Genomic DNA, 13116 nt, shown 5'->3' with positions numbered 1-13116 from the left:
CCCCCTACTTGCCCTTATCGGTGACCAACATGGTCACCAGCCAGACCACATGCCTGCTCTTAGGGGTTTGCTCTTAGGCGACCCGACACTTTCCTTGATGGCTCCCAGGTGAACAGTTTGTTTATTATTGTAGTAGTCAATCAGACTGCTGTTATTGTTTTGTTGTTGTTGTTGTTGTTTGTTTGTTTTTGTAGAGCTGTTTACGTATGTCACAGTTCACAGCAAAGAAAAAAAAAACAAACACTAATCTCTCCAACAGTACTGCTCCAGTCTTACTCTGAGTGAATACTGATTCTTTTTCTTTACGGATTAATAGCTCAATATTTAAGCTCTAAAGATATGGCCAATTTCACTTAACTAATATTTCTTAAAATAATTATACTCTAAGCCTAGTTTTTCTTTTTCTTCCTGACCAAAAAGTCCAAATAGTCAGAATGAGTAACTTTGTCCTGAACTGCTCTTGCAAGGCACAACAATCCCACCCCAAATGTCTATAATACAAAGCTCAAAATATTACAAAAAGGAAACACAAAAAGACAGAGGGAGGTGAAATTTGGACTCCAATTAAGGCATTTTTATACAGTGCTCAGCTTGAGACCTAGTCAAAGGGAATCCTAAAAAAGCAGTTCAAAGGGGGAATGGCAAAAATTACAACAGTCCATTGTCTGTCTGGAATTTTCGATTGCTCACTTGAATGTTTTTGTGTATCTCTGTTCCTCAGTACTCTCACTCCACAGTGCATATGTTATGGTTTTTGTAGGTTGGGGAAAATGGGCCAGGGGTGGAAGGTCCATCCAGGTTAGACAGAGTGAAAGGCCCATGACTGTTCAGTACAGCAGGAAACTGGAAAAATGTGTGAGTACCTTGCAGTCTGTCTGGACTTCAGGGAGCAACAGGGCTGAGGGTACTCCAGAAGTGGATACTGGAGAGCAAAGGGCTCGGAGTCAGTAAGATGGGCATCTGTGAATAAAGTGCCTGTGTAAGAGAAGCTGTAGGCAGAGATGGGCTTAATATGCCCAGTGGGCTGCGATCGCTGCCTGTGATCACAAGAGTGGGAGTCAGTTCTAATCCTTTGGGTTTCTTGGATCTTGATGAATTGTTTATTTTGTCTTTTTCTGGCAACAATGAATCCTGGTCTTTAGGCTCCAGTGACAAGTTCTCAGGAAGTTTCATTGATGGAGAAGCCACTGAATCCATGTCTGTGTCGATGTCCGGGTTAGAACTCACCGGCGGGGAAGGTGTTCTAGCAGGCTCCTGCAGAGCTGGGGACAACGACGAAACAGGAGCAGTGGTGCTCAAGGTGGTAGTTAGGTGTGATGCAGAAACGGGGGCTTCCAGAGAAGGTAGTTTTGGAGAAACCAGAGTCTCTAATGCTTGGATAGTTTCTTCTGAAGATGGAGAAATACTTGGGCCAATTGAGATGGTGGAAGCAGCAGGTCTATGTGGTGGTTTTTTGGAAGGTGTTGTCACAAATTTGATGACAGATTGTGTTGACTCCTGAGGAGATTTTTTCTCTGCCAATTTCTCAGCAGGATTCTCAGCCTTTTTAGATTTGAAAAGCATATTATTGGAGTTCAAAGAGTCAAGTGTAAATGAAGAATATAAGCCATAGTGTATGTAGTCATTTCGGCTAGAGGTCTTGGCACTAGGCTGCGGTGGTTTCTCTTTCCCTCCGTTCTCTACATCTTTATAACTGCTGCTGATTTCATTGAAGCTTGAAATTTCAGAATCTCCCTCAATCTTGCCCATTGAATCCATGTTCAAAATCTCTGGGTAAGAGACAAATTTGTACAAAAACTTCTGACCATTCATTTTTTTGATGATATTCTTTACATAATAGTATCTCAGGGCTCGGCTAAGTTTGTCATAATTCATGTTTGGTTTGCTTTTGCGAATCCCCCAAAGACGAGCCACCTCTTCTGCCTGGAGAAGTTTGAACTCCCCAGTATTAGAGGTCCAGCAGATCATGTGCTTGTTCTGAGGCTCCTGGAGAAGCTGAAGATGGAACTGCCACAGGGTGATAGCACTGTCCATAGCAATGAAAGAACCTACGGGGCTCCCTCCTGGTCTCCACCTCGAACACGCTGCTTCTTGTCTCCCGCCGCCTTCTCACGCCAAGAACTCAAGGTCGACCACCGCAGCGGAGCAGAAGGCAGCGGAGGCAGAGCCAAGCCCAGAGGGAGCCTTCAACTGCCCGCATCTCCAACCACCGCAACAGCAGCCTCTGCAGCCCTTCGCGACTGCCCTCGCCTCCGCGCGCGGTGGCTGTGGCTTGGGTCGTTCACTACCCTCTGGGCGTGCGTTCGGGGTGTTCCTCACCACAGCCGAGCCTGCCTCTGTTATTGTTTTTTTATTTTTCCTGCCAGTCTTTCTTTCAAGAAGTATCTTCTGTTCTTCTAGCCACTCCAGGCTGTTCTGCTTGTCTTTTCAAGTGGAAATTTCCCACCTCAGATGATTCTGGATGGAATTCAGGATTCCACCTATGGTCTTATGCTCTGCAGGAAACCTCTTTCACTGGACAAGTTTTAGCCCCTTTTAAGGAATTCCAATCAGTTTCAGGCTGAAGACAGACAAGCTTTCTCTGGTGATGTTTCTGGCTATTCCCTTCTCTCCTCCCTGAAGTGTCTATTTTACAATGGTAGGCAAGGGAAACCAAGATTCAAAAGATATCCAAGCATCTTAACATTATTCCCCTTTGTAATCCATTCAAATCATGCCTCAATCCCTGTATTCCAGAGCCCTGTTGTTCCAAGGATGTGCATACATCATTATTTAATTCTGTCCCACTTAGCCCATGCAAAACTGCCTAACTGCACTTCTATCCACCTTGTTCTTCCATTCCCCTCCTCCTTCTTGTGTATTGCTCCCTCCCCTCCAGCACCCAAGCTATCCTGTGTCAATTCCCTACCCTGTGCTCCATCCTCCCCTCTGACCCCTTTCCCTTTTCCATACATCCCAGTGATCAGCAAAGATATATATATTTCCCCTTTTAGGGTGTAACCCATGAATTCTTATAAGTGTGTTGTTTACTTTCCAAGTTTGGAAGAATTTCCTGTTTTCTTTCTGTTATTGATTTCTAGTTTGATTTTATTATTGTTAGAGAATATATTCCATATAATTTTGATTCTTCTAGTTTTTTAGTTTTATTTTATAAGCCAAGATACAGTCTATTTTAATGATTATAGATAGCATATTGTTGCATCAGTTATCTTATTCAATTTGTGAATCTCTGACTTTTAATTGTACTTAGAACATATACATTTAAAGCAATTATTAATATGTTAGAGCTGATTTTATTTTTTGTTTTTCTGTTCCTCTGTTTCTCTTTTCTTGCATTCTTCTAGGCTACTTGAACACTTACAAATATGTTTAATTTATGATGCATTCAAATATATAATTTTTCCCTATTTTAAGTATTTTTTTTCTTTTTAAGCATTTTATTGTAAACTGAGTGAGAGTTTACAGAGCATATCATCAGTTTTGCATTCAACAAATCACTAACTTTGTTTCATTACATTTACAGTCCCCTCCATGTACCAACAGTTAGTAGTAGTTATCTCTATTCACTTAACATTCTTTCCTGTTTCTCTTGCTACCTTAACCTTTCCTCCCTCTTATATGTGTCACCCCTCTACCCATGCATAATCCCCTCATTCCCGTAACTATCATAGATTGTTTCTTTCTTTCTTATTTATTTTGGAACAATTCTATAATTCAGTTTCAAAGTAACAGTGACACACACCCTTCCGACCTCCAATCTGAAAGATTTCACTGGGATTGAGTCTCTATCTTGAGGTGTTAAGTTTGAATGTGCTTCTATAATTCTTCTTTTGCTTGGATATTGGGGATTCTCCTGGTTTGTTGTTCACTTGGGGCTGTAGCTCACCTGGAGCCATTGTAGCTTACCCAGGTCTTAGTTCACTTGGTCCCATAGCTCACCCAAGCTGTATGTAAGCATTTTTTAGTGTATTGCTTTACATTGTTTTCTTAGTCAGTGTGCTAGGTATTAGAATACACACACATAACTTATCATGATCTACTGCTATCAACATTTTACCACTTTTAGTGAAATATAGAGACTTTAATTCTTTTGGTTCCTTTACTTTATTCACTTAAAAAATACAATTTCCACTATATACCTCATCAAGGAGCTCTGGTAGAGTAGTGGTTACAAATCAGGCTGCTAACCTCAGGGTCAGCAGTTAGAAAATACCAGCTGTTATGCGGGAAAAAGATGAGGCTTTCTGCTCCCATAAAGATTTACAGCCTCAGAAACCCTGTACAGGGTTGCTATGAGTCAGAACCGACTACACGGCACATAACAACAACATATACCTTATCAGATGGTTTTATAATTTTTGCTTCAATCATCAAATATGATGTATGAAACTCATGAGAGGCAAGATAGTCTATTATATTTACCTAATGCAATATTATTATTATTTTTTTTTCTTTTTAGAGTCCCATGCCTTCTTATTCTTCCATGTTATTTACTTTCTGTTTAGAGGACCTCCTTTAGTTAGTCATTCTTTTAGAGTAGGTCTGCTGATAATAAATTCTCTTAATTTTCCTTCTCCTCTGGTAGTGTAGTGGTTGCAAATTGGGCTGCTAACCTCAAGGTCAGCAGTTAGAAAATACCAGCTATTCTGCGGGAGAAAGATGAGGCTTTCTGCTCCCATAAAGATTTATAGCCTTGGAAACCCTGTGTAGGGTCACTATGAGTCGGAACCAACTCCACGGTATTTAACAATAGCAACAAGAATTATATCTTTATTTTACCTTCATTTCTGAATTTTATTTTAGTTGCATATAGAATTTGGTTCAACAGTTGTTTTCTTCTCTTCTAGTATTGAAAAAAAAATATTGTGTCCTCTTCTGGGATTTCCACGATATGAACGTTGAGGCTTTCTTTAGTGTACTCAGTGTATAGGTACTCAATGCTCTGCTTTCTTTTCCCCCAAGTTTATTTTCTATCTGTTGTTTGTTGTTGTTGTTAAGTGTCATTGAGTCAGTTCTGAATTATAGTGACCCTGTATAGGTTCCCAAGGAGCACTGGTAAGTTTGAACCACCAACCTTTGGACTCAAGCTAACCTTCTGGTCGAGTGCTTTTCCTACAGTGCCACACAGGGTTCTCATGTTTCGTCTGGATAAAATCTATTGTTCTGTCCTCAAATACATGGATTCTATTTTCTGTCAGCTTCCCTCTACTATTGAGCTCAATCATTGAGGTTTTTTCCCCCTTTCTGTTATTATAGTCTTCAATTCTTTAATTTCATATTATTTTTTAAATAAAATCATATCTTTCTCTTTGTTGAGATTTTCTAATTTTTTCTTTTTTTTTTCAACAGAACATGTTGAAAAATGGTGTGTTTTTTTTTCAAGAAAATATGTTGAAGCATTTTATTATAGCTGCTTTAAAATTATTTTCAGATAATTTTCTGAATCATCTCAATGTTGAAAATAATGAGTTATCTTTTTTTAATCAAGTTGTGATTTTCCTGAGTAATGTGATTTGTGATTTCTATACCAGTTACATTGGATATTATGAAACTTTGAATCGTATTTATGTGTCTTATTTTAATTTATCTTCTTTTAATTTTTTAACTAGTCAGTTTACTTATTAGGGTGTAGTGCAAAGACCAGGTGTGTATGTTTGGTTTCTCATTTGACATTTTCACACCTTCTTTGAAAAATTGGTGGGATAAAAAATTCAGCTTTCCCCGATCCCCTCTGACACCTTCTCAGAGAAAGCATCATAATGTCTTCTTGCCTTTAAGTGGGAGTGTAAGATCAGTTCCTGGGGTGTTCTACTGAGCCCAGCAGAGTGCTGAATAAATTACTCTGCTGTTACAGAATGAAGATGTAAAACCAGTTTCCTTGTTATTGTGTGGTTGTTGAGGGCTGTCAAGTTGGTTCTGACTCAGTCACCCTGTGTAAGATTTGCAAGGCAGCTGGTAGGTTTGAACTGATGACCTTGTGGCTAGCAGTTCAGTGGTTATCCTATAGCCCACACCAGGGCTCCATTTTTACATAGGATTTAAACCCCAATTATATAGGATGAAGGTTGAGGGGAGAGGACAAGAATGCTCAACTATCCCTACTTTGCACTGCCTTATGTAGACTCAGATATGAGTGGGGACTCAGTTCACCACTGAGCCCTGCTAATTTGTAGGAAGATGAATCCAGTCCTGATAAAGTCCTCCTCGTCTTTCCTTTTTAAAGTTATTTCACTGCGGGGCACCTACAAACTACCCTAGCAGAGGAATGGTATAGCTGCTGTCTTCATTTGTCCAGTGAGGGCTGAGATGAAAGTCAGCTACCTGATAGGTCTGCTTACATTATCCAGTGGTAGATTATAGAGTACTGCTTGCTTCTGCAGTGTGGAGGATGTGTTGGAAGATCAACTTTCTGCTCAGCCAAGCTGAAACCATGGGGTAGTGGTGGAGACAGGTGCTGTTTTTCTGTTGATGTTGGCCTAGAATAAGGTGGGTATTGTCAAAAAAGCTTTGTGTCAGGCTGTGTTCTTACCAGTCATTTTAATTATGACTTTTTAGTTTTTGTTTCTGTTTTATTATTATTATTATTGTGAATTATGTGATAGTTTACATGGAAGAACATTAGTTTTACATTCATCCTATTGTATATCATTTCATTGCCATGATTACAATTCCCTCCATGCATCATCAAACAACCAAAGGGTATACCCCACAAGCCTGCCCCTCAGTCATCAGCACACACTCCCTCTTCCTCTCTGGGTCTAGAGTCTTCAGATGCTCCATCTCTCCACATGATCATCTCTGCCTCCATCTCTGGTGTAACTGCTTCTCAGGTCTCTGCTCTTCTCCCAGGGACCTCCACTCCTAGACTGCAGAGTCAATCACTCCCCACCTTTTGCTACAAATTGTCTACCTTTTCATTTCCAATCCTCACAGTCAGTCCTGATAGCAATTATTCACTATTGTACCACAAGAGTCCTATCACCATCTCCTTTCATCAGCCCTGCACAGATTGGATACTACTCAGTGGTGATTCTACCTTCCTCTGTGCCCTCTGGATTTAGCCTCCCTCTTGAAAGCTTATAAGCCTTTGTAGCCCTCCTATTTTAGGTAGTCAATGTCCAAGTTGCCCATCCCTATCTACCTGTGTACCGAGGGGTTAAGAATGATCCTCGCTGTAAAGGTTTATTCCCTCTTTTGAGCTACTGCATCCATAAGTGTAGGTCCAGTTCATCAAATTGTATCAGATTACTCTTTTTTCCCTCTCTTCTTCTAGTCGAGTTCTGATCATCCAGCCACTGAAGCCAGGTCAAGTGGCTATTATCTGCAAGTGTGGGTGTTCTTGTGCATATCCCCTCACTTCTTATCAGCTGGATGTTTCACTCTCTGCTCTAGTCCTCTGTGGCTATGTCACTGTCTCTGGGCCCAGGAGTCCCCAGGTCTTGCCATACTGCTTGCGAACCAGGCCTCCACCGGGTTCTCAGAAGTCTATTGAACATGGTTGAACTTAGTTCACAGCTCCATTGCTGTTTTTCCCTCACTTCTCCTTATTTGTTTATGTTTTTGCCTGTCTTTCAGTTCTGAGTTAGAGGCTTCTGAAGAGAAGGAAGGAAGGAAGGGAGCAAATCCATTAAACTCCCCATCCTATTCTTCATTTCTCAAGATCTCTAAGACAGTCCAGCTTCTTCTTACTAACTTTTTGTTGTGTTATGTCTAAGGATTTTTTTGTTGTAGGGAGAGGACCTGGGAGGAAATGGAGCTACTCTATCTTGGCTGAACATGAAGAATGCGTTTTCTTTAAACATAGTTTTGTCACCTTTTAATATATCCATAAAATGGAACTTGGTTTTCCTTTTTACAAACTTTATGTTAATGAAGTTATATAGTAAGTATTCTTTGGTTTCTTTTACTCAACATTATGCTTATTGGAGTAATATATGCTGTTGCATATAACTATAATCCCTTTTTTCATTGCCATATAGTATTCTATTACACATATGTACCACAATATACATGGGACTTCAAAGTTTTCTTGGAAAAATTATCGTTTAATTCATTTTTCCATGAATGTTTTGAAGCCCCCTCTAATTTAGTCATTTTATTTTACATGAACATTTAGGTTGCCTCCAAACTGGCATAATTATGAAAAATACTGTCATGACGATTCTAGTGCACGGATGCATTGGTTATTTCAGGGCTTAAGAGTTGTTGTAGTCTATATGAATCATGTTATATGCCATCAAGTTGATTCTGACTTCTAATGACCCTATATGGAAGAGTAGAACTGCCCCAAAATGTTTCTTAGGCTGTAACCTATACAGGAACAGATCTTCAGGGCTGTATTTTTTTTTCCCATAGAGAAGCTTGTTGGTGGGTTCAAACTGATAGCCATTTGGTTAGCAGATGAGTGCTTTTAACATTATGCTATCAAGACTCCTTATCTAGGTCATAGGGTACCATATTCCCAAAGTGATTGTACCCGGTTACACTTCCACCAGCAATATATAAGTGTTCCCATTGCTCCATATCCTTTCCAGTGTTTTCTATTCTGATGGGTGTGCTAGATGTGCAGGTTAAAAAAGATACAGTATCCTTAAAAAAGTTAAACATAAAACTACTATGATGGTTGGTAGCTGTGTGCTATCAAGTCGGTTGCAACTCATAATGACTCTGCACAGGGTCTCCAAGGCTGCAAATCTTTACAAATGCAGAAAGCCTTATCTTTCGTCCATGGAGCGACTGATATATTTGAATTGCTGACCTTGTGGTTAGCAGGCCAACTCATGATCCTCTATAATATCATATTCTCCCACAATTTCAGTTTTAAATGTATGCCCACAAGACTTGAAAACAGAAATGCAAACAGATCCATGTACACCAATGTTCATTGCAGCACTATTCACAATAGCCAAAAGATGGGCACATCTGAAATATCCATCAAAAGATGAATGGATAAACAAAATGTGGTACATACTTACAATGAAATATTACTCAACTATAAAGACAAATTAAGTCTCGATACATGTCACAACATGGACGAACCTTGAAAACATGCCGAGCTAATAGAACTAAATCAGTTACCAAAAAGCATACTGTGGGGCTTTCTGGTTTGGGGGCAGGAGAAGCAGAGACAGGCAGGGGAGGCTCCTCAGTGGAGGCATGAAAAAACCAGAGAAGGCACTTTGCTGGAACAGTTCCAGGGCTTTGGATCTAATATAAAGTGTGTGTGTGTGTTGGGGGGGGGGGGGGGATAATCAGTTTTCAGTGCCCACCAGTGGAGAAATCTCTCTGTGGCAAGAATACACGGCAATTTCTGAATTGATTGGAATGCTGCATATGGGCCCCTCAGCCTGGGCTGGGATCAGAAGGTGGGCCACAGCCAGGCTGATACAGCACTGAAGCCACAGAGTGGCATTTGGAAAATGAGATGTGATAGCTTTTTCAAATTTCTTTCCCACTCTCCCCTGTTGCACCATCTCTGTCCAGCCCAGACACCTTCAGGCGGGTGGAAGCACACCCCCAAAAAGGTTCAGTGTTGCGCCCACAGGGTTCAATTTTCCCATGGCGCAAAGAGGAAATCTCTGAAAGCCACAGAAGTACCATAAGCTAATCCTTTGCATCCTACTTATTATGTCGACTTAGTCCTAAAGTTGACCTGGGCAGGGGACTTTATTCCTGCCTTACATAACAAGAGACAACAGGTCTGGCCATAGAATCAAATCTTATTTGCACCTTGTAAAATCCAAACATAAAAGGCAAGAGCTAACACCACTACTATATACAAGGGTGTAATTATTTTGAGAATTATGCAGTGCATTTGCAGATACCTAACTGACATTCAGAGATAAAAATAGTGGACAATCTTTCTTCCATTCATTTCTTAATATCTATCAGTGCACCTTCATGGTGGTGACTAGAGGAGGGGCTTGAGTGAGTGGACACCACTACCCACTACTGGAGGTTTCTACTGTATGCACACCCTGACCTACACAGCAAAGGCTACTGGACAGTTGAATATGGTATTATTTTTGTTTTTGTGTGGTAGTTTATGTCTCTGCTTTTATATTGCTTCTGTTTTTGGTCCTTTTGGTCTCACCTTTTTCCTGGGAGTGAGATCTTTCTCTCCCTACATTACACAAGAAGAGATAGCAATCATGGCCATATAGTCAAGCTACAAGCATACCCCATACTATTCCACCATCTGGACAGGCATTACACAGATAGCCAATAATCTCTTAGATAGCCTTCAGCTAAGTAATAAGAGACACGAAAAGGGAAGCCTATCTTCAAATCACATCCAACAGGAGACACTCAGTAAGCTTAATGACACAGCAACATACATTCATTTAATCATTGAAAACACATATAACACTTGAAAATGTCCCAAAAAAAGAAAAGACATATCCAAAACCAGAAAAGAGTAACTGAGACAAATTAGCTGGAGGCAGATATAGACTTCCAGTTAGAAGAAGAGCAGGCTTTGGATCTGCCTGAGAAGGAATTCAGAAGAATGATACAGAGACAAATCCAAATGCTCCACAAAGGGGTGGAGGAAAATAAGGGTGAAATCAGAAAAGTGCTACAGGAGCAATCAGACAAGATGGATATAGCATTGGAAACAATTCAAAACCTACAAAAAGAGGTCCAGATGATTAATAGTAAAATATGAGAAATAGACAATACACTGAAAGGACAAAGGAGTAGAATTGAAAAGATGGAAGCCAGAATCAGTGAAATGGAAGACAAATCTCTCAATACTGCTAAGAGAGAAGAACAAGCAGGAAAAAAAAAATTTTTTTTTAAATCTGAAGAGAGTCTAAGATTCATGTTGGATAACATGAAGAGGAATAACTTAAGAATTATTAGCATTCCGGAACAGAATAATCACAGAAGTCCACAGAGGAGACAGTTGAGGATCTTCTGGAAGAAAATGTCCCTAACATCTTGAAGGATGAGAAGATATGCATTCAAGAAGTTGAATTAACCCCAGGAAGGATAGACCCCAAAAGAAAATCACCAAGACATATGATAATCAAGCTCTCCAAAATCAAAGACAAGGAGAGAATCCTAAAAGCAATCAGGGAAAAGAGAAGTGTTACTTACAAAGGCAAGCAACTCAGATTAAGCTCTGACGTCTAGGCAGAAACCAAGCAGATAAGAAGGCAATGGGGAGACATATATAAAACCCTAAAAGAAAAACCTGCCAACCAAGAATTGTTAACCCAGCAAAACTGTCAATCAAATATGATGGTGCAAGAAGCTAAGACACTTTGTCAAAGCCAATCTAGTGCTTCAAAACATCCTGAAGGGAGTTCTTTGTTATGAAAACCAACAAGAACATACAACATCCAGAGTTTGACAGATGTGTCAACACCACCTGGAACTCAGTCAATAGATAACTGAGTTCAGAACAAAACAAAATGACAACAACAAATTCAGAAGACTTGTGAGACCATTCGAAGATCAAAATAATAACAATGTCAAAGAAAGGCAAAATATAGGAACAGAGATCCAGGTGGTGAGGCGGTCAGGTAGATTGCAGATACAATTAACTGTCTTAAATGGAAGGAAAAGTTAGTAGACTATAAGATAACCTGAAAGAAAGTTAATACTTCACAACATACCATGAAATGAAGATCCAAGTAGAACATGGAAACATTAAAACTGAGAAGAAACTGACAAGAAATAGCACAAAAAACAGGAACTCTTAACAAGAAGCCATGCAGAGCAAAGGAAAGAACAACACCACAAAAATTAACATAACGACAGCAATTAACTCATACCTATCGATAATTACCAGCCGCTCCACGGGAGAAAGATGAGGCTTTCTACTCCCGTAAAGATTTACACCCTCGGAAACCCTGTACAGGGTCGCTATGGGTCGGACCCGACTCGATGGCACTTAACAAAAAAAAAAAAAAAAAAAAAAATCGATAATTACACTTAACGTCAATGAATTAAATGCACCAGTGAAGAGACAGCAAGTGGCAGAATGGATAAGAAAACAAGACCCTTCAACATGCTGCCTGCAAGAAACACACCTTACACACAAAGACAAAAACAGACTAAAAAAAAAGTTAAAGAATGGAAAAAACATACCAAGTTAATTGCAATAAAAAAAGATCAGGAGTGGCAATACTAATCTTACAAAAAAATAAACTTTAATGCAAAAACCAGCATAAGAGACAAAGAAGGACATTATCTCATGATTAAAGGGTCAACTGAGCAAGATGACATGACCACAATAAATATCTACGCTCACAGTGAAAGAGCACCAAGATATATAAAACAAACCTTACTAGAATTGAAGAAAGAAATAGACAAATCTGCAATCATAGTGGGAGATTTTAATACGCCACTTTTGAAAATGCATAGAACAACCAGAAAGAAACTCAACAAAGATACAGAGGAACTAAAAAGCACAATCAACTAACTTGACCTCATAGATGTGTACAGAGCATTCAACCCAACATCACAATACATATTGTTTTCCAATGCACCTGGAACATTCTCCAGAGTTGATCATGTGTTAAGTCACCAAAACACCTCCATAAATATACAAACATCAAAATGCTACAAAGCATTTTTTCAGACCACAATGCTAGAAAACTAGAAATCAACAATAGGAAGACCAAGGAAATAAAGTCAAATGCTTGGAAACTGAAAAATGCCCTGCTGAAAAGTGACTGGACATTAGAAGAAATTAAAATGAACTCTCAAAGTTCCTAGAAACAAATGAGAATGAAAAGACAACATACCAAAATCTTTGGGACACAGTAAAAATGGTGTTTAGACGACAATTTATTGCAATAAATGCACACATCCAAAAGGAAAAAAGAACCAAAATTAACACATTAACACAGCATCCCACACAATTAGAAATACACCAAAAGAGGGAACATACAGTCACCAAAATAAAAGAAATAATAAAGATAAGAATGGACACCACTCGTCTGTCTGTAGTGCTGTGGTGGCTTGAGTTGCTGTGATTCTGAGGGCTATGCCACCAGTATTTTAAATAACCAGTAGGGTCACCCATGGTGGATAGGTTTCAGATGCGCTTCCAGACAAAGACATACTAGGAACAAAGAGTGACAAACTACTTCCGAATCGCTAGTC

The 13116-nt window shown here is 39.5% G+C and overlaps 1 pseudogene; it reads right to left on the bottom strand.

The window, feature by feature from the left end:
• Nucleotides 1-726: 726 nt before the first annotated feature.
• LOC102813951 lies at nucleotides 727-2105 on the bottom strand (annotated as a pseudogene).
• Between the last annotated feature and the right edge of the window lie 11011 nt (nucleotides 2106-13116).

This window comes from Chrysochloris asiatica, unplaced genomic scaffold, assembly GCF_000296735.1.
Source record: "Chrysochloris asiatica unplaced genomic scaffold, ChrAsi1.0 scaffold00118, whole genome shotgun sequence".
Lineage (NCBI taxonomy): Eukaryota > Metazoa > Chordata > Mammalia > Afrosoricida > Chrysochloridae > Chrysochloris > Chrysochloris asiatica.
This window is presented reverse-complemented; position numbering and strand designations above follow the sequence as displayed.